Source organism: Pantherophis guttatus, chromosome 16 (assembly GCF_059756535.1).
Source record: "Pantherophis guttatus breed Tessera chromosome 16, ASM5975653v1, whole genome shotgun sequence".
Lineage (NCBI taxonomy): Eukaryota > Metazoa > Chordata > Lepidosauria > Squamata > Colubridae > Pantherophis > Pantherophis guttatus.
In genome coordinates this window covers 12,891,154-12,914,805 of record NC_142078.1, presented here as the reverse complement: position 1 = coordinate 12,914,805, position 23,652 = coordinate 12,891,154, and the positions used below count along the sequence as shown (strand labels likewise).

Below are 23,652 nucleotides of genomic sequence, written 5' to 3'. Positions count from 1 at the left end.
CTGTGGCCGGGCCATTTCCCCTCGTTTGTTGCTACGTTTCAACTCCTGTATCTGCCTCATTTAATCTTTCCTTGCCCTTGATACCTCTCCTCTAACCATTCATACCATTTCTCCCATACCATGTAGTTTCCTCCTTATCTTGTATGTCTTTTGTGAGTTTGTCCATCTCTGCGCACTCCAAAACTTTTCTAATCGAATTTTCTTCTTGAACTTTTGCTGCTGTATTGGGGCAAGGGAAGGCTGGTCAAAGGCAACCAGCCTTTCTATCCAAGGCTGATGAGATGTTTGCCTGAAATGAAACAAATTCCGAGCGATTTTTCTTCCATCGTAAGACCACCAAGGTGTTTTCTGGGAAACGAGATAATAACCAGCTTGGACCTCCCTGTTTATTGATCTAAAAATGATTTGAAGTCGCCCTATTGAGATCAAGTCTGACCTGGGACCGGAGAACTGTTTTCCTTGAGGAAGCCAAGCATCTTAGGTGGCTTTTGGGAGGGGCCCCATCAGCTCAGCTCTTTCCAAACCCACCTTCTCAAATTCAGCCCACATGTTGGTTAGAACCCAAGCCATTCATCCGCTAATGAATTTACCCAAAGGGACTTTGGACGCTGCTGTGTTTGTTATGGCTGAAGGACTGCTTTCTCAAAAAAAAAAAAACCCAAGAGGGAAAGAAAGCTTGATCGTCTGGGAGAAGGAAGTTGAGGAGTCCCTATTCTACGAGACCTGGGTTTCTCACAGGAGACCACGTTGGGTTTTGAGTGAAAGAAGAAAAAAAACCAATTGGCAATAATGTAGGTTCTGAGACATCCACACTTGTGCTTGGAGCAGGAGGAAGAGGAAGAGGAGGAAGGAGAGGAGGAGGAGGACGATGACGACTGTGGGCTCCTTGGTGTCTCTGAGCTTGGCAGTTTTCTTGTAGTCATTTCATGACCCAAGTAGGTAACATCATCAGTGCTAGAAGAGAGGGGAGTTTGTGGAGCGGAGTGGGAGGAGAAGGAGGCATTAATTTCATTACAAATCCTGATTAGTTCTATTTCTGACTTTCTTAGGACTAGAAGGACATGTTTTTTAAAAAAGGCCCAGAAAGTTAAAAAATTTCAGCAGTTAACACCGCTTCCGCTGTCTTTGCCAACACAGTGAGCTCCACAACATTTTAAACAAATCCCACAGCTTGGGGAGCTGGCACAGCAGCCTCTTTTAAAGCTGTGTGTGTGTGTGTGTGTGTGTGTGTGTGTGTGTGTGTGTGTGAGAGAGAGAGAGAGAGAGAGAGAGAGAGAGAGAGAGAGAGAGAGAGAGAGAGAGAGAATGAGAAATATTCAGAGAAAATAGGATGGCTTAATAGACCTGGGCCAATCCGCTCTAATCCACTTCAACTCATCAAAACAAACTGGAGAGGCAATTCCACTCCGTTGCCCCAATTCAGCAGGAAAGAAAAGGGGATTTGAGCCCTCGCCGATGACTCCCAATTAGCCTGATCCACACGGAGAGTCCAATTTGATTCGGTGCTCCCGTTGGAATTCCTCAATTCCATTCAGAGAAAAAAAAAAAAAAACCCAGAGAATCTTAAGTTCCACGTTGATGGTTTTCACTCCCGTGTTATGTAGTTTTTTTAAATGAAATGTGGGGGAAAATAGGAGATTTCCTCTGAGCTCGTGCAGAGCTTTTCTTTCAGAGTGGCCAACTCACTGCGGGGAAGCCTCTAGCGTGATCTAGTTTTTTCCTCTCTCTTTCCCCCCCCCTTTCTTTCTTTTTTCTTCTCGTTTGATGCAAACTTACGGGGGAAAAAAGCCGTTTCAGATAAAAGGAAGCCAACAGGGACTACAGTTGCTCTCAACAGGTGACTGCCCTCCAGCTGCAAACACACCTGGATCGGGCTGGAGTTTTTAAATCCTGAAAAGTTTCCTGGGCTGCAATCCAACTCTCAAAAAATGAGATCCTGTCTTAGTATGAGAAAAAAAACAAAAAAACCCCACCAGCAATGGCAAAAAGGGTTGCACGAAAACAACCTGCGGGAAGAGATTTGAGAAAGTTGGAAGGTCAGCTGAGCCGTTCCTTATAGGTTTTAGCCTCCGGCCCCTTAATCACTTCTGTTGCTCTTCTCTGCACCCTTTCTAGAGTCTCAGCATCTATTTTTTATAGCTTCATTGGAAGCTTCATTAGTTTCTGATGTCAGAAGCAGAAGTGGTATTCAGCCGGTTCGGACAGATTCTGACAAACCGGTCGCGGCGACCGCGGGTGGGGCCACCATCCACCCAGACATAATGCCATCCTATTTAGCCATGTTTTGGAAGCTGGGCCCATGCGTGGAAGGCGTGCGCGAGCAAAGTGAGTACACGCGTGCGGGGCGAACCGGTAGCAAGAATATGAGAAATCTACCGCTGATCAGAAGGATAGGTTCTGATAGGACTGTATTTCTTTGCAGTCCTCTGGTCATTAGCACTCTCTCTGAGAGCTCTTGAGGCCACTTGTCGGTTTATTTGTGCCCTCAGGGTCACCTGAATCAGAGTGCAATTGGTTATGGAATCTTTTTTGGGGGAGGGAAACTGGTGTGAGGGCTGCATTGTAAACTGGAGATAGGTTATTCCTTCCTCTCTCTTGAGGGAGGAGTATTCAGTTGTAACACAGATGGATTCTTTTACCCCCTCATTCAAAGCACCGGTCCTCTCTATCCTCCATTTGGACTTATTATATTATTGTTCTTTGTTCCTTCCAAGATCTGTTATTCAGAAAGATAACAGTCTTGAACACGGAAGCATTTAAGGGCTGTTGATGGATGTAGCCTCTAAGGATGAAATCCAGCAGATTCTGGAGAACCGGTAGCGGAAATTTTGAGTAGTTCAGAGAACCGGCAAATACCACCTCTGACTGGCCCCAGAGCGGGGAGGGAATGGAGATTTTGTAGCATCCTTCCCCTGGAGTGGGGTGGGAATAGAGATTTTGCAGTATCCTTCCCCTGCCACGCCCGCCACACCACGCCCACCAAGCCACGCCCACAGAACTGGTAGTAAAAAAAATATTGGATTTCATCACTGCTCTAAGAGTATGTCTCTTCCTGTATTATAAAGCGTGGGGCAGTGAATTTCCAGTGAGACCTCTCTTCTCATTTGATGGCTCAAAATATTTGAGCTTCAGCTTCACCATATGCGGCTAGTTTTATTTTAATTGATTAAACTTCTATCTCATTTTGCTTCCGCCCCCCTCCCGATGGCTCTACCCACACTGGATATCTCCCAATATCAAAGCATCACCAAAATCCCACACACACCAAAACGGTTATGCATTCTAGTGGTGAGTTTCAATTTTTTTTACTACCTGTGGGTGGTTCTGTAGGTGTGGCTTGGTGGGCGTGGCAGGAGAAGGATGCTGTAAAATCTCCATTCCCACCCCACTCCAGGGGAAGGTTACTGTAAAATCCCCATTCCCTTCCCAATCCAGGGGAAGGTTACTGCAAAACTCCCATTTCCTCCCGATCAGCTGGGACTCGCCCACTCGCCACGCCCACAGAACCGATCGTAAAAAAATTTGGATTTCACCACTGGTCTATGGGTCTATGGCCATCTTGTTTCTGAGCACAAGTAACCTTCCTGTAGTTATTAGTTGAGCAACTTCTGGCATTTTTTTCTTTCCTAGGGAGCAAGCCCGAAAAAATAATCCTTCCACTACTTCCCACCAAATGCCGTGTTTATCCTTGGAATTTCTACAATGGGATCCGATCCAAGGTTTTGATGGAAGTTGAAAAGCAGCTCCAATAAGAAGAAAGACTTAAGGCTTCTTCCTGAAGCTTTTTTTCCCTGCCAAACCGTCTCTTCCCCTGCTCAACATACCTTCGCTCAGCAAAGTTTGCTGGAGTTCAAGTCAAGGTCCTGTAAACATAGCCAGAGTCTTAGAGAAACACAGAGAGAGAGAAACCGAGCATTTCTTCCCAAAGAAGCAAAAGTTTATACACTTTTTTTTTTACATATCTGAAAGAGATGGGGGTGGGGGGGAGAAAGGGGCTCCCTCCAGCTACAGAGCTTTCTCCAATCCTGCTGCAGATAAGTGACAGCATTAGGCGGAAAATGCTTAACCATTAACAGATGCACCGCTCAGGAGATCTGGAGAGTTTGGGTTTGCCTTCTGCTTGTTCATCTCCTTGGCTGAAGATGGTATGGAGAACGACTGAATAGAATAGAATAAAATAGAATAGAATAGAATAGAATGGAATGGAATGGAATGGAATGGAATGGAATGGAATAGAATAGAATAGAATAGAATAGAATAGAAGTAGTGTAGAGTAGAGTAGAATAGAATAGAATAGAATAGAATAGAATAGAATAGAATAGAATAGAATGGAATGGAATGGAATGGAATGGAATGGAATGGAATGGAATGGAATAGAATAGAATAGAATAGAATAGAATAGAATAGAATAGAAGTAGTGTAGAGTAGAGTAGAGTAGAGTAGAGTAGAATAGAATAGAATAGAATAGAATAGAATAGAATAGAAGTAGTGTAGAGTAGAGTAGAGTAGAATAGAATAGAATAGAATAGAATAGAATAGAATAGAATAGAATAGAATAGAATAGAATAGAATAGAAGTAGTGTAGAGTAGAGTAGAGTAGAATAGAATAGAATAGAATAGAATAGAATAGAATAGAATAGAATAGAATGAATAGAATAGAATAGAATAGAATTAGAGTAGAGTAGAGTAGAGTAGAGTAGAGTAGAGTAGAGTAGAACAGAACAGAACAGAACAGAACAGAACAGAACAGAACAGAATAGAATAGAATAGAGTTGGAAGGGACCTTGGAGGTCTTCTAGTCCAACCCCCTGCTTAGGCAGGAAGCCCTACACCACTTCAGACAAATGGTTATCCAACATCTTCTTAAAAACTTTCAGTGTTGGAGCATTCACAACTTCTGGAGGCAAGTCGTTCCACTGATTAATTGTTCTGTCAGCAAATTTCTCCTTAGTTCTAGGTTGATTCTCTCCTTGATTAGTTTCCACCCGTTGCTTCTTGTCCTGCCTTCTGGTGCTTTGGAGAATAGCTTGACTCCCTCTTCTTTGGGGCAACCCCTGAGATATTGGAAGACTGCTATCATGTCTCCCCTAGTCCTTCTTTTCATTAAACTAGACATACCCAGTTCCTGCAACCATTCTTCATATGTTTTAGCCTCCAGTCCCCTAATCATCTTTCTTGCTCTACTCTGCATTTTTTCCAAAGTCTCAACATCTTTTTGACATCGTGGAGACCGAAACTGGATGCAGTATTCCAAGTGTGGCCTTACCAGGGCATTATAAAGTGATAGACTAGACTAGACTAGACTAGACTAGACTAGACTAGACTAGACTAGACTAGAATAGAATAGAATAGAATAGAATAGAATAGAATAGAATAGAATAGAATAGAATAGAATAGGAATTTGTCTTGGTGCATATGCTCTCAGTGTACATAAAAGAAAAGATACGTTCATCAAGAATTCTATTCTATTCTATTCTTATAAAGTGGTATTAACACTTCACGTGATCTTGATTCCATCCCTCTGTTTATGCAGCCTAGGACTGTGTTGGCTTTTTTGGCAGCTGCGGCACACGGCTGGCTCATGTTTAAATGGTTGTCCACTAGGACTCCAAGATCCCTCTCACAGTCACCACTATTGAGCAAGGTACCACCTATGCTGTACCTGTGCCTTTTGTTTTTCTTGCTTAAATGTAGAACCTTACTTTTTTTTTTCACCCTTGAATTGGATTCAATGGTGGAAAAAGTTGAGTTACTTTTATTCTTGTCCCAAAGGTGCTTTTTCCGAAAAGCCACTGGGCTTCATTCTTCTTTGTCCTTCCAAGTCATGCAGGGGGGGAAAAAAAAGAGGGAGAGAAAAATCTGCCATGACTTGAGTTGAAGTGAGGAAGCCTTAAAGGATTTAGTTTATAGAACAAGCAACATACGGTTGGAAAATCATCTCCAGCTCCTTTTTTTTTTTTTAATGGACTCCCAACTCTTCCCGAAAATTACACTGCTGAAGTTCAGCTACAATACTGCGGATTCCCAGCATTGATGGAATAAAGGCCCCAACGACATTCTCCCCTGTGTTGCAAATACAAAAGGCTTTAAAAAGTCCACCCTAATTCACCAGACTTCTCACTTGGAGGTGGGAGTGGGGAGGGAGAGAGTTTTAAACCTGGATGCAGAGACGTTTTGCTCATCCTTATTTAGCAAATATATCATAAGTAAATAAATCAGATATGCAGATGATACCACTCTAATGGCAGAAAGTGAAGAGGAACTAAAGAGCCTCTTGATGTGGGCGAAGAAGGAGAGGGCAAAAGTTGACTTGAAACTCAACATTAGGAAAACTAAGATCATGGCATCCGGCCCTCTCAATTCCTGGCAAATTGATGGGGAAGAAATGGAGGTAGTGACAGATTTTATTTTCCTGAGCTCCAAGATCACCTCAGATGGGGACTTCAAGCGTCCCCAAGACACTTGCTCCTGGGGAGGAAAGCTATGGCAAATCTAGACAGCCTACTAAAAAGCAGAGACATCACCCTGCCAACAAAAGAGCGTATAGTCAAGGCGATGGTTTTCCCAGTTGCAATGGATGGCTGAGAAAGTTGGACCATAAGGAAGGCTGAGCGCCAAAGAATGGAGGCCTTTGAACTCTGGTGCTGGAGAAGACTCCTGCGAGTCCCTTGGACTGCAAGGCGATCCAACCGGTCAGTCTTAGAGGAGATCGACCCTGACTGCTCTTTAGAAGGCCAGATCCTGAAGATGAAACTCAAATCCTTTGGCCACCTAATGAGAAGGAAGGACTCCCTGGAGAAGAGCCTCATGCTAGGAACGATGGAGGGCAAAAGAAGAAGGGGACGGCAGAGAACGAGGTGGCTGGATGGAGTCACTGAAGCAGTTGGTGTGAGCTTAAATGGATTCCAGGGGATGGTAGAGGACAGGAAGGCCTGGAGGAACGTTGTCCAACGGGTCGTGATGGGTTGGACATGACTTCACATCTAACAACAACAACAAAGTTAGCAAATGGCTGGGACAGACCACCCTTAATTTCCACTGGAGTTTGCATTCTGCAGAAGAATGGCTAAATCTCTTGAGCTTCTCTGAATCTCTTTTCTAATCCCGTTTTATAGTATCTAACATAGAAATGGGAGGAGAGAGAAAGAAAGAAATAGCCAGGACTTGACCGGGCTGCTTTTATTGCCAAACCAAAGTGACCAATCCGTCAAGTGGGAGGACAATCCTGGAGAGTAGCCCATTGCCACCGACGGATGGAAAACAGGGCTATCGAGAAGCCCGGAAGATGAGGCACCTTGGAAGCTGCTAAATTATTTAAAGAACGATTCAGCCTACGTCGGGATTCCACCGTCCCGTAAATCAAACCCTTCCTTAAATTGCATTAAGCCATGGATTCCGCACGATTTCTCCTCACCGATTGATGGGTCCCCACCGTCTGTCCGTCCCCGTGAGTGTAGCGTATTGATTGCAGTGGGCAGGTGTTGTTTTTTTCCTAGACATGCATTGTTGAGAGCTTCAGCAAAATGCATCCGTTTTAAACGAAGGCCTTTAAAAACAAAACAAACAAATAAAAAACCCACCAAGCCATCATCTCCTAGATCCATCTCAGCCAGGGAGAAAGAAAACTGGGTAGGACAGAATACGGCAGGGTTCCCCTGTCACGCTAAACCATGGTTTGCCAAGAACCAAGGAGGCTGAATAAAGAAGAATTATCTCCGAGGGCAAAACGTGGTTGAAGCAGGGGTGAAATCCAGCAGGTTCTGACAGGTTCTGGAGAACCGGTAGCGGAAATTTTGAGCAGTTTGGAGAACCGGCAAATACCATCTCTGGCTGGCCCCAGAGTGGGGTGGGAATGGAGATTTTGCAATATCCTTCCCCCAGGAGTGGGGAGGGGATGGGGATTTTGCAGTATCCTTCCCCAAGAGTGGGGTGGGAATGGAGATTTTGCAGTATCCTTCCCCTGGAGTCGGGTAGGAATGGAGATTTTGCAATATCCTTCCCCTGCCACGCCCACCAAGCCACACCCGCCAAGCCACACCCACAGAACCGGTAGTAAAAAAAAAAAAATTGGATTTCACCACTGGGTTGAAGTGCAAATCTTGAGTTGCAGATCCCTTTCTCTTAGGCCTTTCCTTCTCCTTCCCCTTTCCTTCTCCATCCTTCCTCTTCCTTATCCCTTCCCTCTCTTCCTCCCTTTCTTTCCTCTTTCTCCTTTCTTCCTCTCCCTTTCCTTTTTTAACGTGGATTAAAGACTTCGATTTAGCTACAGGAGAACGGCTTCACCTGGATCCTGGAACTGGGAGCATCTCCCGGAAGTGAGCAGCACACTCTCATGTCTGCCTGCTAAATAGTTTTCCCCATTCGTCAAAGGCACGCCACTTAGTAACTTGATTTTTGGCACGAGTTCTCTCAATGTGTTAAGCCCATACTTTCATTTTTAAGGCTTGACTCGTCTTTCCAGCTGGGGGTAGCTGGAGGGAGAGTAAAACAATTATAATTGGTGGTATAAACAGTAGGCCAGGCTGTTTTTTTCTATTCAGTAGCTCTGAATTAACTGTTAGATCTCTGTTAACACATTGGGAGGGGCGAGAGCCATTTATGGACTCAGCACTCTGAAGGTGGCCGGTTCTTAGCTTTAAATGAAAGAGGAGGCAGGAGGAGAAATAAAATATGTCAACTAAATTTGGATGAAATCGAGACCTCTACATGCTTGAAGAATCTGAGAGTTTTGAAGGGATTTCAAACCGTAAAAGTTAGATTTGACCAGAAAAGCTGAGTAACAAATGTTTCATTGGGTTTTTTTTAGGAAAACCTTACTGACTTTTATGAATTCTTTCATCCATGGGATATCAAAACTTAAATCTGGGGAGGCAGGGAGAAGGAGGAGGTGGGAGAGAAGAAGGAGAAGGAGAAGGAGGACTTCTGTAAAATATAAAATGTTGCAAATAGTAGTAGTTGGAGGAGGAGAAGAAGAAGAAGAAAAGGAGGAGGAGGAGGAGGAAGGAGAAGAACTGTAAAATATATTGCAAATAGTAGAAGAGGAGAAGGAAGAAGGAGAAGGAAAAGATGATAGAGGAGAAGGAGATGATGATGGAGAAGGAGAAGGAGAAGAGGATGATGAAGATAGAGGAGGAGGAGAAGGAGAAGAAGGTGAAGAAGATGATAGAGAAGGAGGAGAAGAAGAAGATGAAGATAGAGGAGGAAGAGGAGAAGATAGAGAAGAAGAAGATGATGATGATAGAAGGGGAGGAGGAGGAGAAGGAGGAGAAGAAGAACAAAAACAAGAACAACAAGAAGATGATAGAGGAAGAGGAGGAGAAAAAGAAGATGATGATGGAGGAGGAGGAGGAGATGATATAGAGAAGGAGGAGAAAGAGAAGATGATGAAGATAGAAGAGGAGGTGGAGATAGAGAAGGAGATGGTGATGATAGAAGAGGAGGAGAAGGAGAAGAAGAAGGTGAAGAAGATGATAGAGAAGGAGAAGAAGAACAAGAACAAGAAGAACAAGAAGTGGATAGAGGAAGAGGAGAAGGAGAAGGAGGAGGAGGAAAATATGGAGAAGGAGGAGGAGGAGAAGCAATAATCATACTTATAGTGGGTTGCATGGATTGCAACCACGAACATCAGTGATAGCTGCCTTAGGCTGAAATAGTTTTCCTTAAGCTCTACCTTGAAATATTTTTTTTTTCATTTCCCTGATTACTTTGCCCCATCCAAAGGATGATTCCTTCCACAGCAATGCCGACTTGATTCAATTCCCCCAGCATTTCTAATCTCCTTTTCTGGCAGGACATCGCTTGGATGCCGACCATCTCCCAAGGCTGATGCAAAGATTCTTCAAAGATTTCTGAAATCTTTTCTGTTCATCCAAGATTCCTAAGCTCTCCAAACAGACAAAAGGAAGGCCGGTGGGGTTTTCGAACCAGGGAAGCACCTGGTTCGAATTTCAGCTAAGCTCCCTTGAGCTGGCTCGCAGACTGTGGAACTTGGAGTAAAGTTTTCAGACACAGGAGAGCCACGCACGGAAGTCCAGCTTTAGACACAGAGGCCACGATGCACCCTTAGATATTTGACTTTTCCGCGCAATCTGCAACAAATCAGGCCTGATATCAATGTATTAAGAGCATGTTGCCTTTAAAAATGCTCCGTGATATATTTAGGAAACTGTTATGCAGCCAATCGACTTAATAGGTTTAGAATGAAAGGGGCTGTTGGACATCGACCCAGACTCCAGCAAGTCTTGAACTTACAAAGTAACACACTTGTAACTACTGTACAAAGATAATCGGATTTTGATAGCTAAACCTTGGACATTTTTCAAAGGTTCGTCTTTATTAAAATAAACTTTGGGGGCAGGGGATAGAGACCCCTTCGACATCTCTGTTCAGTCTACAATCTTCTACCCACCCACCCAGCTTTCCACTTGCACGAATGGAACTTTGTGTGTGAGCAGAGGTTAACCGAACCCTCGCACTAATGGCGTGGCACGCCTGCCGCTCACCACACACACACTTCATGCCAGACCACTGTTCTACTCCAACCCCCTGCTCAAGCCTCTACCATTCCAGACAAACGGCTGTCCGATCTCTTCTTAAAAACCTCCAGTGATGGAGCGCCCACAACTTCTGGTGGCAAGCAGTTCCACTGGTGAATCGTCCTCACTGTCGGGACGTTTTCTCCTTAATTCCAAGTTGCTTCTCTCCTCGGTTAGTTTCCATCAGTGGTGAAATTCAAATTTTTATTTTACTACCGGCTCTGTGGGCGTGGCTTGGTGGGCGTGGCAGGGGAAGGATAATGCAAAATCCCCATTCCCACCCCACTCTTGGGGAAGGATACTGCAAAGTCCCCATTCCTACCCCACTCCTGGGGGAAGGATATTGCAAAATCTCCATTCCCACCCCACTCCGGGGCCAGCCAGAGGTGGCATTTGCCGGTGCTCCGAACTGCTCAAAATTTCTGCTACCGGTTCTCCAGAACCTGCTGGATTTCGCCTCTGTTTTCCATCCATTGTTTCTTGTCTTGCCTTCTGGTGCTTTGGGGGATAGGTTAACCCCCAAATGCTGGAAGACTGCTATCATGTCATCCATCCCCCCAGTCCTTCTTTTCTCTAGACTAGCCAAACTCAAATCCTGCAACCGTTCTTCCTATGTTTTTGTCTCCAGCCCTTTGATCATCTTAGTGACTCTTTTTTTTCTTTGCACTTTTTCCAAAATCTCGACCTCTTTTCTTGTAACGTGGTGACCAAAACCTGGATGCAGTATTCCAAGATGTGGCCTTACTTAAGGCTTTATCAAGCGGTACTAATACTTCACGTGAGTTTGATTCTATTTTAGGGGGACAGTTGAGCCGAGGGAGAATGGTAGCTATTAATTTATCCGAGTATCCGATGTTAGCCCATAGAACGACTCCAAGGGATTGTAATCTGGATGGTTTGGACAGAAAAAAGCTACCTATGTAAAAAAAAAAATGGTAAGATGGTTAGTTACTAACATCATCCAAACTTAACTAAATGATGGGAAAATTTGCAGAGAAGACTAAGAGACATACAAGGCTGCCCCCTTGTGACGAGGGAAAAATATCTCTATTAACTTGAGCTTCAGCCTTGGTGACCGTGATAGACAACAATATAGAATTTTTCTGTCTTTCCATATTCTTTTTTTTTTTTTTTACTTTTTGATTCACTTTTTTTGATAGATGGACCTGTTCTTCTCACAACTGCAAACGAGCAATCTAACCTTCTTCAGGGGTTTCGCCTTGCCCAAGGCTCAGACCGATGGGATTTGAAGTCCCGAAATATCTACAGAAACAGGTAAATTCCTATCAAATTTTCCTTAAAGGGCGTGCTAAAGTTAACTGTGGTTGAAACTTGAAATTTGCCATGTATGTTCCTCTTGGCTTCTAGGTGCTCGCTAAGAAAGGATTTTTCGAAATGACCATCAGAGCATTAGTATTTCCTATATTATTATTAACACGCTCTGATGATAAGGAGTTCTGCTCCCCCTCCCCACCTCAAAAAGAAATCTGTTCCAAATGCAAAACACAAGCAGAGGAGAGGAGTTTCACTTTCAGTTTTACTTTCACAGCAGCAAGCAGCTTTACTACAGAACGGTTGAGCTAAGCCACGCTCAGCCTCCTTCCTGTCTCCTTCTTGCTCACACAGCAAATACTGTTTGAGTTTCTAAACACCCCTCAATTCTCCCACACACTGACAGGATGCTAGCCAGATAAATACCAATGGATGCTGTGGGCTGGACATTCTACTCTCCTTCCCCGTCTGTTCCAACTGCCAGTTGCATTATATTAACACATTCTGATGCTACGGAGTTACACGTTCTACATTACGTTTCAGGCTGCAAGTGTCAATTGATCAAGCCCGAGCTCATAGTTTCGTAGCAGAGCACGGGCGTCCAGCTAGTAGAATAGAATAACAAAGTTGGAAGGGACTTTGGAGGTCTTCTAGTCTAACCCCCTACTTAGGCAGGAAACCCTACACCACTTCCGACAAATGGTTATCCAACCTCTTCTTAAAAACTTCCGGTGTTGAAAAAGAAATTCTGTGAGTTTTGAGGATGCAGCCAAGAGCTTTCGGAGAGTCGAGTTGTAGGTTCCGAAAACATGATTTCTTCCCCGTGGTTTAATTTCAGGTTGGGGAGGTGGGAGAGACACAAGGATGGGACAGGTGGATTGGTGAACAAAGATGGAACACTTTTTTTGTGTATGTTTATTCGTGTCAGAAGCCTCGCAATTAAAAGAAGGGGAAGCAGAGACATGAAATATTCAGGGTCAACGTGGCAGGATGGTGGGAGTTGTAGTCCAGCATAGCTGGAGGGCAGTAAGGTTTGGGGAGGGGGGAGCCTGAATGGTTATCTGGGTTCAGCTGCTCTGAAGAGCTAGCTACCTTCCGTGGCTGGTGGGATGCTGTGTCGGACATTCATGTAAGATGAGTAATTATTTGGTTTCAAAACAGCCCTTGTGTTTCTCCAAGTCCTGCTGTACTTTTGACCCCCCCAGAAAAGCAAAGCTCTGGATAATAGAGTTAAACCCTCATCTGACTTATGATAATATTTGAGTCAGCTCCCTTAGTCGCGCACCGTGCCTCTTGCCAGATCTGCAACATGGTGAGCACTAAGGAGAAGTGGGGACTTGGAATGGGGCTGAAAGAGCAAGGCATGAGAAATCCAAAACCAGGCTGTAATCTTCCTCTAATCCTCCTCCTCCTCCTTTCCCATTCTCTCCTTCTTTCTCCTTTTCCTTCTCCTCCTCCTCCTTCCTTATTCTTCCTTTCTCCTCCTCCTTCCTCCTTCCCCTTCTTCATTCTCTCCTTCTCTTTCTCCTTCTTTCTCCTCCTCCTTTCTCATTCTTTCTTCCTCCTCCCCCTCCCTCATTCTTTCCTTCTCCTTCTTTCTTCTTTTCCTCCTCCTCCTCCTCCTTCCTCCTTCTTTCTTTCTTTCTCCTCCTCCTTCGTCCTTCTCCTTCATTCTCTCCTTCTCTTTCTCCTTCTCTTTCTCCTCCTTTCTCATTCTTTCCTCCTCCTCCCTCATTCCCCTTCCTCATTCTTTCCTTCTCTTTCTCTTTCACCTTTTCTTTCTCCTCCTCCTTCCTCCTTCTCCTTCTTCATACTCTCCTTCTCTTTCTCCTTCTCTTTCTCCTCCTCCTTTCTCATTCTTTCCTCCTCCTCCTCCCTCATTCTTTCCTTCTCTTTCTCCTTTTCCTTCTCCTCCTCCTCCTTCCTCCTTCTTTCTTTCTCCTCCTCCTTTGACCTTCTTCTTCATTCTCTCCCTTTCTCCTTCTCTTCCTCCTCCTCCTTTCTCATTCTTTCTTCCTCCTCCTCCCTCCTCCTCCTTCATTCTTTCCTTCCTTTTTCCTTTTCCTTCTCCTTCTCCTTCTCCTCCTTCTCCTTCCTCATTCTTTCCTTCTCCTTCTCTTTCTCCTTTTCCTTCTCCTCCTTCTTCTTTCTTCCTCCTCCTCCCCTCCCTCTCCTTCTTCGTTCTTTCCTTCTCCTTCTCCTTCTCCTTCTCCTTCTCCTTCTTCTCTTCCTCTTCCTCTTCCTCTTCCTCCTCCTCCTCTTCCTCCTCTGCACCCACAACTCCATGCCTGCCTCACTTGCTGTTTCCTGCTTCTCTCTTAAAATAAAAACTGGGGCAGGTGCGAAGACCATCCCAGGAGGTTAAAAATCCACAACAATAAAACAATGCTCATTAGCTAAGAGATTTTTTTCCCAGCATCTTTCCTCTGGCAAAAGTCATCGTTGTCCCTGCTTATTTAAAAGAAGAAGGAAAATGCACGCAACTCATGGCCATCATGAGCCAACGGCGGGGCGTTACTAATGCAATTTGTCCTCTTCTCTTGAGAAATGTGGGACTGATTTGCCGAATGAAAGCAACAACACCTTGCAACATCAGGAACTTATCTTTTAGCCCAGCGTTGAGGCAGCCCGCCCAGCCGCTGTACTCCCAAGTCCTTCCTCGGATGTGTGAAGTTATTAAACAGAAGCTTATTGGGGGGTTAACCCCTCGGAAATGCCATCGGAGGGGGAGAGGAACAGGTAGGGGGGAAAAAACAAAGATTAAAGAGCATGGGAAAAAATGCACCTTCCGCAGCCTGGCTGGGATGCAGGAATTTGCCCCCAGACCCTTTTTTTCCCATGTTGGGAGGATTTAATTAATAACTTTCATCTGTCTCTAATCTTCGCATCCCGGCTCCAGATTTATCATTTATGGCCTTGGCAATCTGTGCTGAAATTGGGGGTGCTCACATCTACCCAAATATAGAGGCTCTTCATGCCATCCATGTGGGCTAATCGATATTCTGATACGTTGGGTTTGGGTTTTTTTTTAGAGGGCTTAGCAATCCTTTTAAAAAGGCACGTTGGTTTTAATAAAGGAGAATTATTTGTAGTTTGGGTGTCGAAATGAGGGGCCCTTGGTGCTCTTTGAGCTTGGGTGTTTGGTTGTAGACGTTTCGTGACCCAGCTAGGTAACATCATTGGTGCTAGAAGGGTGTTGGGTTTGGGAGGAGGGGGAGGAGAAGGGGGGGAAGGAGGAGGAGGAGGGGGAGGAAGAGGAAGATTGTGGAGTTGCTAGCACTGATGATGTTACCTAGTTGGGTAATGAAACGACTGCAAGAAAACAAGGAAGCTCAGAGAGCACCAAGGACCCCACAGTCCTCCTCTTCCGTCTCCTCTTCTCCTTCCTCCACTCCCCAAACCCCACTCCTTTTTAGCCTGATGATGTTACCTAGTTGGGTAATGAAAACGTCTGCAAGAAATCCCACCCAGCTCAGGATCCCATTGATTTTATTAGCTGTTTTGTGGGGGGGGAACGTTCTGTCTCCTGGCGTCTTTTTGTAGCACCGATTTTCAAGGACTTGTTTTTAAAACCGAGGTTTTGCTTGGTCTCATCGATTTATACGGAATCGGTCGCAAGGCAGAGTCTCGCAAAAAGCCTCCCTGGTGTCAACTCGTCTCTCTCTTTTTTTTTTAAACCGGACGTCTTTCTGTACGGCATTTTCAGAAACATGCTTTACTTTTTTTTTTTCAAAGGCATATTTCCCCGCTAAATAGTCGTTTTGGAGTATTTCGCCATCGTTTCCCAGACAGAACAAGAAACAGATAGACAGAACTGACACAAAGACATGGGAATTATTCCAAATTTCAGCTTTCAGTGGGCTCCTTCAAAATTCCTGGGTTTTGGCATGGTTTTTCAGAACTGGTTTGCCATTGCTTTCCTCCTAGGGCTGAGTGAAAATGACTGGCCTGGAGTCCGCCAGCTGGCTTTTGTTCCTACGGCAGGATTAGAACTCACCGTCTCCTGGTGATTGGCCCGAACTTACCTATCTGGCTTTCATGCCTGAGGTGGGCCTAGAACTCATCGTCTCCGGGTGATTGACCCAAAGTCATCCAGCCAGTTTTCACCCCTAAGGCTGGACTAGAACTCACCATCTCCTAGGAATTGGCCCAAAGTCACCCAGATGGCTTTCATGCTTAAGGCAGGACTAGAACTCCCAATCTCCTAGTTTCTAGCCTGATGCCTTAACCACTACCCCAAACTGGCTCTCTGTTTCGTCACATAGTGTGCTAGAAAATGCATTTATTCCACAGGACATTTTGCACACGGATTCACAAGGCCAGTTTTGCAAACCCTGAAGAGGAAGAATACTCTTCCAGATTGTCCCAGTTCATAAACCTGGTTTCTTTTTTATAGATTATATTCCCCATCCCAAGGCTAAAATGCACAACTGCCCGCAAGGTGCTCCTTGGCCAATGAGTAAGTTGGGGATTTTTATTGGAAGAGTCTCTTCGTTGCCTGCAATATTTTAGATGGCGGGCAGGGGGGAAACTTTTATTTTCCTGCCAAAACCCAACGTTATGGCATCGTAAACGTGGAGTGGAGGAATGAGGCCAAACCGAAACAAAGAACCAATAACCTCGGTTCTTGTATTGATCATTTAAGGTTAAGATCTGGGGGGGGCAATGGGGGGGCACTCCCGTGATTTAGATCAAGAGGACATGGAATTTATGGTCCCATTTGAACCTCTCCAGCTCCCCGTAGCCTGCTGAATGCCAAAGGCTGTAAAATTTAAGGAGGTGAGAAAGAAACTTCCCAGAAAGAAAGAAAAAATAAATAAACGTTCCTTGAAAATGGATAAGACCTCTTTCCTATTATAAGAACTCACCTCAGCAATCTTGCAAGTGGCTGGGAAAGGGATTTGAAATGCAAAAACGGAGATTGTGTAGGGTGTCGGAGGTGTGTTTGTGTGCGAAGAACCAGTTTCTGCATTTATGGAGAGCAGATCTCCTCGATTGTGGCGGGGTTCGATTTGTACATAACCCAGAACCACCCAAAGAACTGTCCGCGAGGAATGGCACCAGAAATGGTGGAGGTTCCCTCAGGATCTACCTTAAACGACAGCCAGGACCCAATGGAAACAAATTTGGGGAAGCATCTTATCACACAACAGGACATGCTGGCTCAGTGGCTAAGACGCTGAGCTTGTCGATTGAAAGGTCGGCAGTTCAGTGGTTCAAATCCCTAGTGCCGCCTAATGGGGTGAGCTCCCGTTACTTGTCCCAGCTTCTGCCAACCTAGCAGTTCGAAAGCACCTAAAAAATGCAAATAGAAAAATAGGGACCACTTTTTGTGGGAAGGTAACGGCGTTCCTTGCGCCTTTGACGTTGAATGTAAAGATCGTGCACCACAGCTGCAATCGCCAGAGCCTCTTTTTTTCCTTTGAAAAGCATTTTTTTACAACCTATAATAGGTTGTAAAAAAAATGCTTTAAAAAAGTAAAAAAAAAAAAAAAAGTTGGCCGTGCCCACACAGTCACATCACCCCACCACCACTACCAAGCCACGCCCACAGAACCGGTAGTAACAAATTTTAGATTTCCCCACTGGATTCACCGCTTGAACAAAGTTGCTTCTTCAGCTGATGGATGACTCGAAGAACATTCTGGAACCTTTCTCGCATGCTGAACAAATTACGGATCACTTAAAAGGGCGTTTCCCGGGCTTTGGGTCAGCTGTTTAGAAGCGAAAAGACAGTTCCTTTTTGGAGTTTTCTTCAACAAGATTTGTTGAGATGAAAGGACCGGAGAGTAAAATAGACACAGCCAGAGGTGGTATTCAGCCGGTTCAGACCGGTTCGGGCGAATCGGTAGGAGAAAGCATGGGTGGGCCTGCCCTGGCTCTATATTGTCCTATTTAGGCACGATTTTGAGGCTGGGTGCATGCGTGAAGGTGCACACAAGAGCAAAGCACATGCACGGGAAGCCGGACGCATGTACGGAAGTAAATTAGGTAGGTAATTTATATGAATCCCACTTCTGGACATGGCCAATAGATTCGTAGAATGTCAGTACACTTAGGAGGGGTCTGACTTTTCTAGACCGCCTTATCTAGGTTTCCTGGGAAAATACATGGGCAAATCCCATTGGTGGGGGGAAAATCCCCTTAGGGTTAAGGTTAGGTGCCCATGAATTCGGAGAGTAAAATAGACACAGCCAATAGATTCGTAGGGCATCGGTACGCTTAGGAGAGCCCTGACTTGTCGAGATCGCTTTATCTACGTTTCCTGGGAAAATACACGGGAAAATCCCATGGTTATTTTTTGTGGTTCTGTTTTGAGCCACCATTTGAGGGTGCCTCTGAACTTGAATACGTGGCTCTGATAGAGGAGAAGGAGAGGAAAAAAAACGTTGGTTGTGCCCGGTTCTGTTCTTGTAGAGGTCGTAAGGTGAGCTACCTTGTCAACAGCTTCAAGCCATCAATCACGTGGATGGCCGTATTACATTTCTGAACATGGGGGAGTGACATCCCATCAGGCACAAATCACCACTGTTCTAAGTGACTCATGATAACCAGCTCCTCTTATAAGCTTAGCTTGCAGTCTCTCTTTGTGGTGGGAGGTGGGGAAGAATGCTCTGTCCCATTTTCCTGCAGCTTCAAGCTTTAACAGTTTAACAGAGTTGGAAGGGACTTTATAGGTCATCTAGTCCAACCCCCACCCCTCCACTCAAGCAGGAGACCCTACCCCATTTCTGACAAATGGCAGTCCAATCTTTTCTTGAAAGTCTCAAGTGATGAAGCTCCCACAACTTCCCAAGGCAACTTCTCTTCCATGGGTTGATTGTTCTCACTGACAGAAAGTTCTGGTTGCTGGGTGGGCGTGGCCAGTGTGGGCGTGGTTTAGTCGGCCTCCTGCACCATGGCGGCGGGGCGTTTTTGCCCTCCCCGGGCTCCGGAGGCTTTTTTCGAGCCTCCAGGAGGGTAAAAATGGCCTCCCCAGGCTCCGGAGGCCCTCTGGAGGCCAGAAATGGGCCTGTTTCTGGCCTTCCCGAACTTCGGGTAGGCCCATTTTTCACCTTCTCTGAGCCTCCGTGCGCGCCCTGCACTTACCTGCATCCAAAACAGGCTGCATGGGGATTCCTGGGAGGGGTGGAGTGGGCGAGGCCAGCCAGGAGTGGGATTCGGGGGTTTGCACAGAATCTTAGCTAGGGGTTCTCCCGAACCCTTGCGAATTCCCAGCAGCCCACCCCTGCTCTTATCACAACGCAACCTAGACAATTGCACAATGGATCCAGGGTCATCCCTGTTTCTGCTCTCAGACACGGCCTGATCAAAGTCCTTTGACGTTCTTCCTCTTTAGGAGCTGGTTGCCCTCCATGATTTGTTCCATGCCTTCTCCATCTCCAAGCTGGGACAAAAACGATGGTTGATTTATTTATTTATTTATTTAATCCCAACGCAGGAAGAGAATCAGAAAAACGATTTGATTCCTTTGACAGATCAGCAGAGGGACGATGTTTTGCTCAGAACTGGAAATCTTCCTGGGATTACCTCGAATGCCATAGCTGCTCTCCAGTCACTTAACAATCGCTCAAAGCAATGATATAAAATATCACTTCTTTTTTTAAAAAAAAACCTAGTTGAAATAATAGACTGCCTGTTGTCCCCTGATTCCTGAAGGACGGAGGCTCTTTAACTCCCTGAAACGGGATGCTTTCCCTTCCCTTAAACCTCGAGAGAGAGAGAGAGAAAGAGAGAGAAAATGTTGACAAAACAGGCAATTTTCTGTAATTTCTGTGCAAACTTCTGTCATCGCCGAGAGGGGGGCTCAGTCACTGGCCCGTTTTCAGATAACACCGCCAGGTAACCTTTGACATTTCGGTTCTCCCTCCAGCTTCGGAGCATCCTGTAAGTGTAACAGTTGTGTCTTTCAGCCCTCCGAATGCCAGCTAACAATTTTGGCTTGGGCTCACTGAAGGCAGCCTTTGTCCTTCCTTTCGAGAAGGGATCAGGAACGCAGTTAATAGCTCGGGAGTGGGTTAATCAGCAAGTGCTATTAGCCCGCCAATATTAGGCAGGATGACAGAGTTATCAATAACTCGGCCCCCAGGTGAAGTACAAGAGCTGATAAGGTGAACTCCGGCTTGATCCCGGCTTGGCTTAAGCGCTCATTTAAAAAGAAAAAGAATAGCAGAGCTATGGGTTGTTGTTTTTTTCCCCCTCTCCCTCTTTCTCCACCACATGCCAAACCACGGGCAGCCAAGAAGTTTGTGTATATGTGTGTGTTTGTGTGTGTGTGTGCAGAAGGAAGGTTTATTATGTCCCTCCTTGTGCTTTTCCGAATGTACAGTGAGTCTGTGGTTTAAAAGAAATAGAATAGAATAGAATAGAATAGAATAGAATAGAATAGAATAGAATAGAATAGAATAGAACAGAACAGAACAGAACAGAACAGAACAGAACAGAACAGAACAGAACAGAACAGAATCTTAATTGGCCAAGTGTGATTGGACACACAAGGAATTTGTCTTGGTGCATATGCTCTCAGTGTACATAAATCACTTCTTAAAAACTTCCAGTGTTGGAGCATTCACAGCTTCTGGAGGCAAGTTGTTCCACTGGCTAATTGTTCTCACTGTCAGGAAATTTCTCCTTATTTTTCAGTTGCTTCTCTCCTTGATTAGTTTCCACCCGTTGCTTCTTGTCCTGCCCTCAGGTGCTTTGGAAAATAACTTGACTCCCTCTCCTTTGGGGCAGCCCCTGAGATATTGGAACACTGCTATCATGTCCCCCCTACTCCTTCTTTTCGTTAAACTAGCCATGCCCAGTTCCTGCAACCGTTCTTCATATGTTTTAGTCTCCAGTCCCCTAATCATCCTGGTTGCTCTTCTCTGCACTCTTTCTAGAGTCTCAACATCTTTTTAAAATCGTGGTGACCAAAACTGGATGCGGTATTTTTTTAAAAAAAATAATAATTCTTTCATAAGCTTTCACTTTTGATGCTGTCTCTGCTTCATTAGCTACATATAAAAATCCACCACAACCAAAAATGTTGCAGCGAGATATGCTTTACTGGTTGAGTAACAGGATTCCCCCCCCCTCGCTTAAAAACAGGCCCTGATAACCAGCTTCCTAATCCCATTTTTTTGAATTTGGGCAATTTCTTTATACAGCCCGGAGGGAAGTTGCATTCAAACCCAGTGCTGTGTTTTAAGGCTGCTTTGCTTTGGACATAATATTTGGATCAATGGGAGAGATTATGGGAGAGAAATTACGAACTAACGATGTCAGCTGCTTATAAAGAAAATCTTTATAAAATGTTCTACCGATGGCATTTGCCACCTGCGAGATTGGCCAGGATGTTCTTGAATAGGTCTCCGAATTGTTGGAGGTAGTATGGACACAAACAAGGGACATTCTACCACATGTGGTGGACCTGTCCTAAGATTAGGAAATTTGGGGGCAAGATTAAAAAATGGCTGGATGAAATAACAGGGCAGAAGATAGAAAGAAAGCTCTAAGGAGCTTTCTAAGGAGAAAGTTTATCCTGGGTATTCTGGAAGGGAAAATGCAGAAAAGTATACAATATATCATATTACACATACTAACGGCAAGTAGAATTGTGATAGCACAAAATTGGAAACAACCAGACACCCCTCCAGATCAAATCATAATAAAAAAAATATATGAACGTGCAGAGATGGACAGATTATCTATGGAAATGAAGGAGAGGGAGGACACCGAGTACTATTTAATATGGAATAAATGGTATTCCTGGCTGGAGAGTCAACAAAAACTTTAAGGGATGTTTTTGTTATGAGATCGAATTGTATATATAGAAATCAAGATAATTTAGATAAAGATGTAAGTTTAAGATATTTAGAAGTAGAATTTGTGTAAAGAAGCTAAATAGGTTAGAGATACCGATGCAGAAAAGTTGTTATTAGTATTGAAATTTTGATGTTTATTTTTGGTTGTTTATATCTTTTGTTTTGTGTGTGTGTGTTTTTTTTTTCTTCTTGCTTTTTTTTTGTGTATTATGTTTCTTTTTCTCCTGTGTATTTTAATCTTTGGAAATTTAATAAATATTATTTTAATACAAGACTGCTTTGCTTTTTATCAGTTGGTGGATTGGAGTTCAGTTACTAATGCTAGACTCGGGGTAACTAAAGTCCAGAGAATACTTTCTCAAGCCATTACTCAAAACTGCTTAGGCTAATATTTCCTAATAGCCGAATAGTTTAAGGAGCTCAGGATTTGTCTCTGATGTCTTATAAGCCACATACCGAGAGAGACTGGACAAAGAATAGCTCTTTCTAAACTGGGTCTTTTTGAAACAATGTGCAATCTCTTTGTGCGTGGTTTTTTAATTATTATTTCTTTTTAGAAGGGCAGACTTGGTAAGACCACACTTGGAATATTGCATCCAGTTTTGGTCACCACAATATAAAAAAAAAAAAGATGTGGAGACTCTAGAAAGAGTTCAGAGAAGAGCAACGAAGATGATTAGGGGACTGGAGGCTAAAACATATGCAGAACGGTTGCAGGAACTGGGCATGGCTAGTTTAACGAAAAGAAGGAGTAGGGGGGACATGATAGCAGTCTTCCAATATCTCAGGAGCTGCCACAAAGAAGAGGGAGCCAAGCTATTCTCCAAAGCACCTGAAGGCAGGACAAGAAGCAACGGGTGGAAACTAAGCAAGGAGAGAAGCAACAGTTAAAACAATTAATCAGTGGAAGAAGAAGTTGTGAGTACCCCCAACACTGGAAGTTTTCAAGAACATATTAGACAACAATTTGTCTGGAATGGCATGGGGTCTCCAGCTGAGCAAGGGGTTGGACTAGAAGACCTCCAAGCCAGGGGTGAAATCCAGCACGCTCTGACAGGTTCTGGAGAACCGGCAGTGGAAATTTTGAGCAGTTCGGAAAACCGGCAGCGGAAATAAAATAAAAAATCAGCCGTTGCAACATAGAAAAAACACACATTGGCTTAATATCCTTTACGGGCTGACCTCTCAAAATAAAAATGCTTTGGAAGCGCTGCTTCTTCTTCTGTGTTTCTTTTTTTTTTCCTACCTAAACATCCTGTGTTTGCCCTTTTGTCCACCATCTCTAAAACTTCCCTGAATCCATTGTGCAAAATGCACGTCCTCCGAGCACGACCCCCCCCACATTGTTCCATCTTCAAATTACCCTCTTTTTTTATTGAAATCAATAAAAGAGAGAGAGAAAGAGAGAGAAGGAGGAGGAGGAAGACGAGTGCAGGAGAGAGACATAGTACCAAAACGAAAACTGGCTCTTTTGCTATAAATGCATTATTGGGGAAACGACCAATGAGAGGGACTTTTAAATGTCCAGCCATTGATTTTGGGGCAAGAGGAAAAGATGGAATATAATAATCAAACGAAAATATGTCACCTCCATGCTTGGGCCAAAAGATTGCATCGGACAGAAAAAAAAAAGTCAATCTGGGGAAAATGATTTTTCCCAGATTTTTGTGGCATCAGATGTAAAGAAAGGGGAAAACGGCTGCGCGTATGTTTTTGAACAAAAGTCTTCCGTCGTTGTTTCAGCTAGCAGAACACAAAATAGAAATTGTGATCTATTTTTCTTCTTCTGCCCCACAAGAGAGAGGAGGACAAAAGCTGGGGGGGAGTGGCTGAGAGAGGATTTGGGGAGTTAAACATAATAATAAAGGAGGAGGAAAGAAAACTACGGGTGGCTGAATTCTTAGGCTATCATTATCTAAATGACTTTCTTTGATGCCCTGGAATTGAGAAATGCAGGAGGACGACTGGAAAATACCTGAGCATTGCTGTTGAGCTCACATCCCTTGCCTTTGGAGCAGGGATGGGTTCTACCAGTT

The 23,652-nt window shown here is 44.4% G+C and overlaps 1 long non-coding RNA gene across 1 annotated transcript in view; it reads left to right on the top strand.

Annotated features, from left to right (window-relative positions):
- The window catches only part of LOC148111806 (uncharacterized), a 38,508-nt gene extending 18,320 nt beyond the window's left edge, over positions 1 to 20,188 (top strand). Inside the window, exons 2-3 of the long non-coding RNA XR_015730112.1 lie at positions 11,696 to 11,810; positions 19,249 to 20,188. This is a non-coding gene — a long non-coding RNA (uncharacterized LOC148111806). The remainder of the gene's footprint in view (positions 1 to 11,695; positions 11,811 to 19,248) is intronic.
- The last annotated feature ends 3,464 nt before the right edge of the window (positions 20,189 to 23,652 follow it).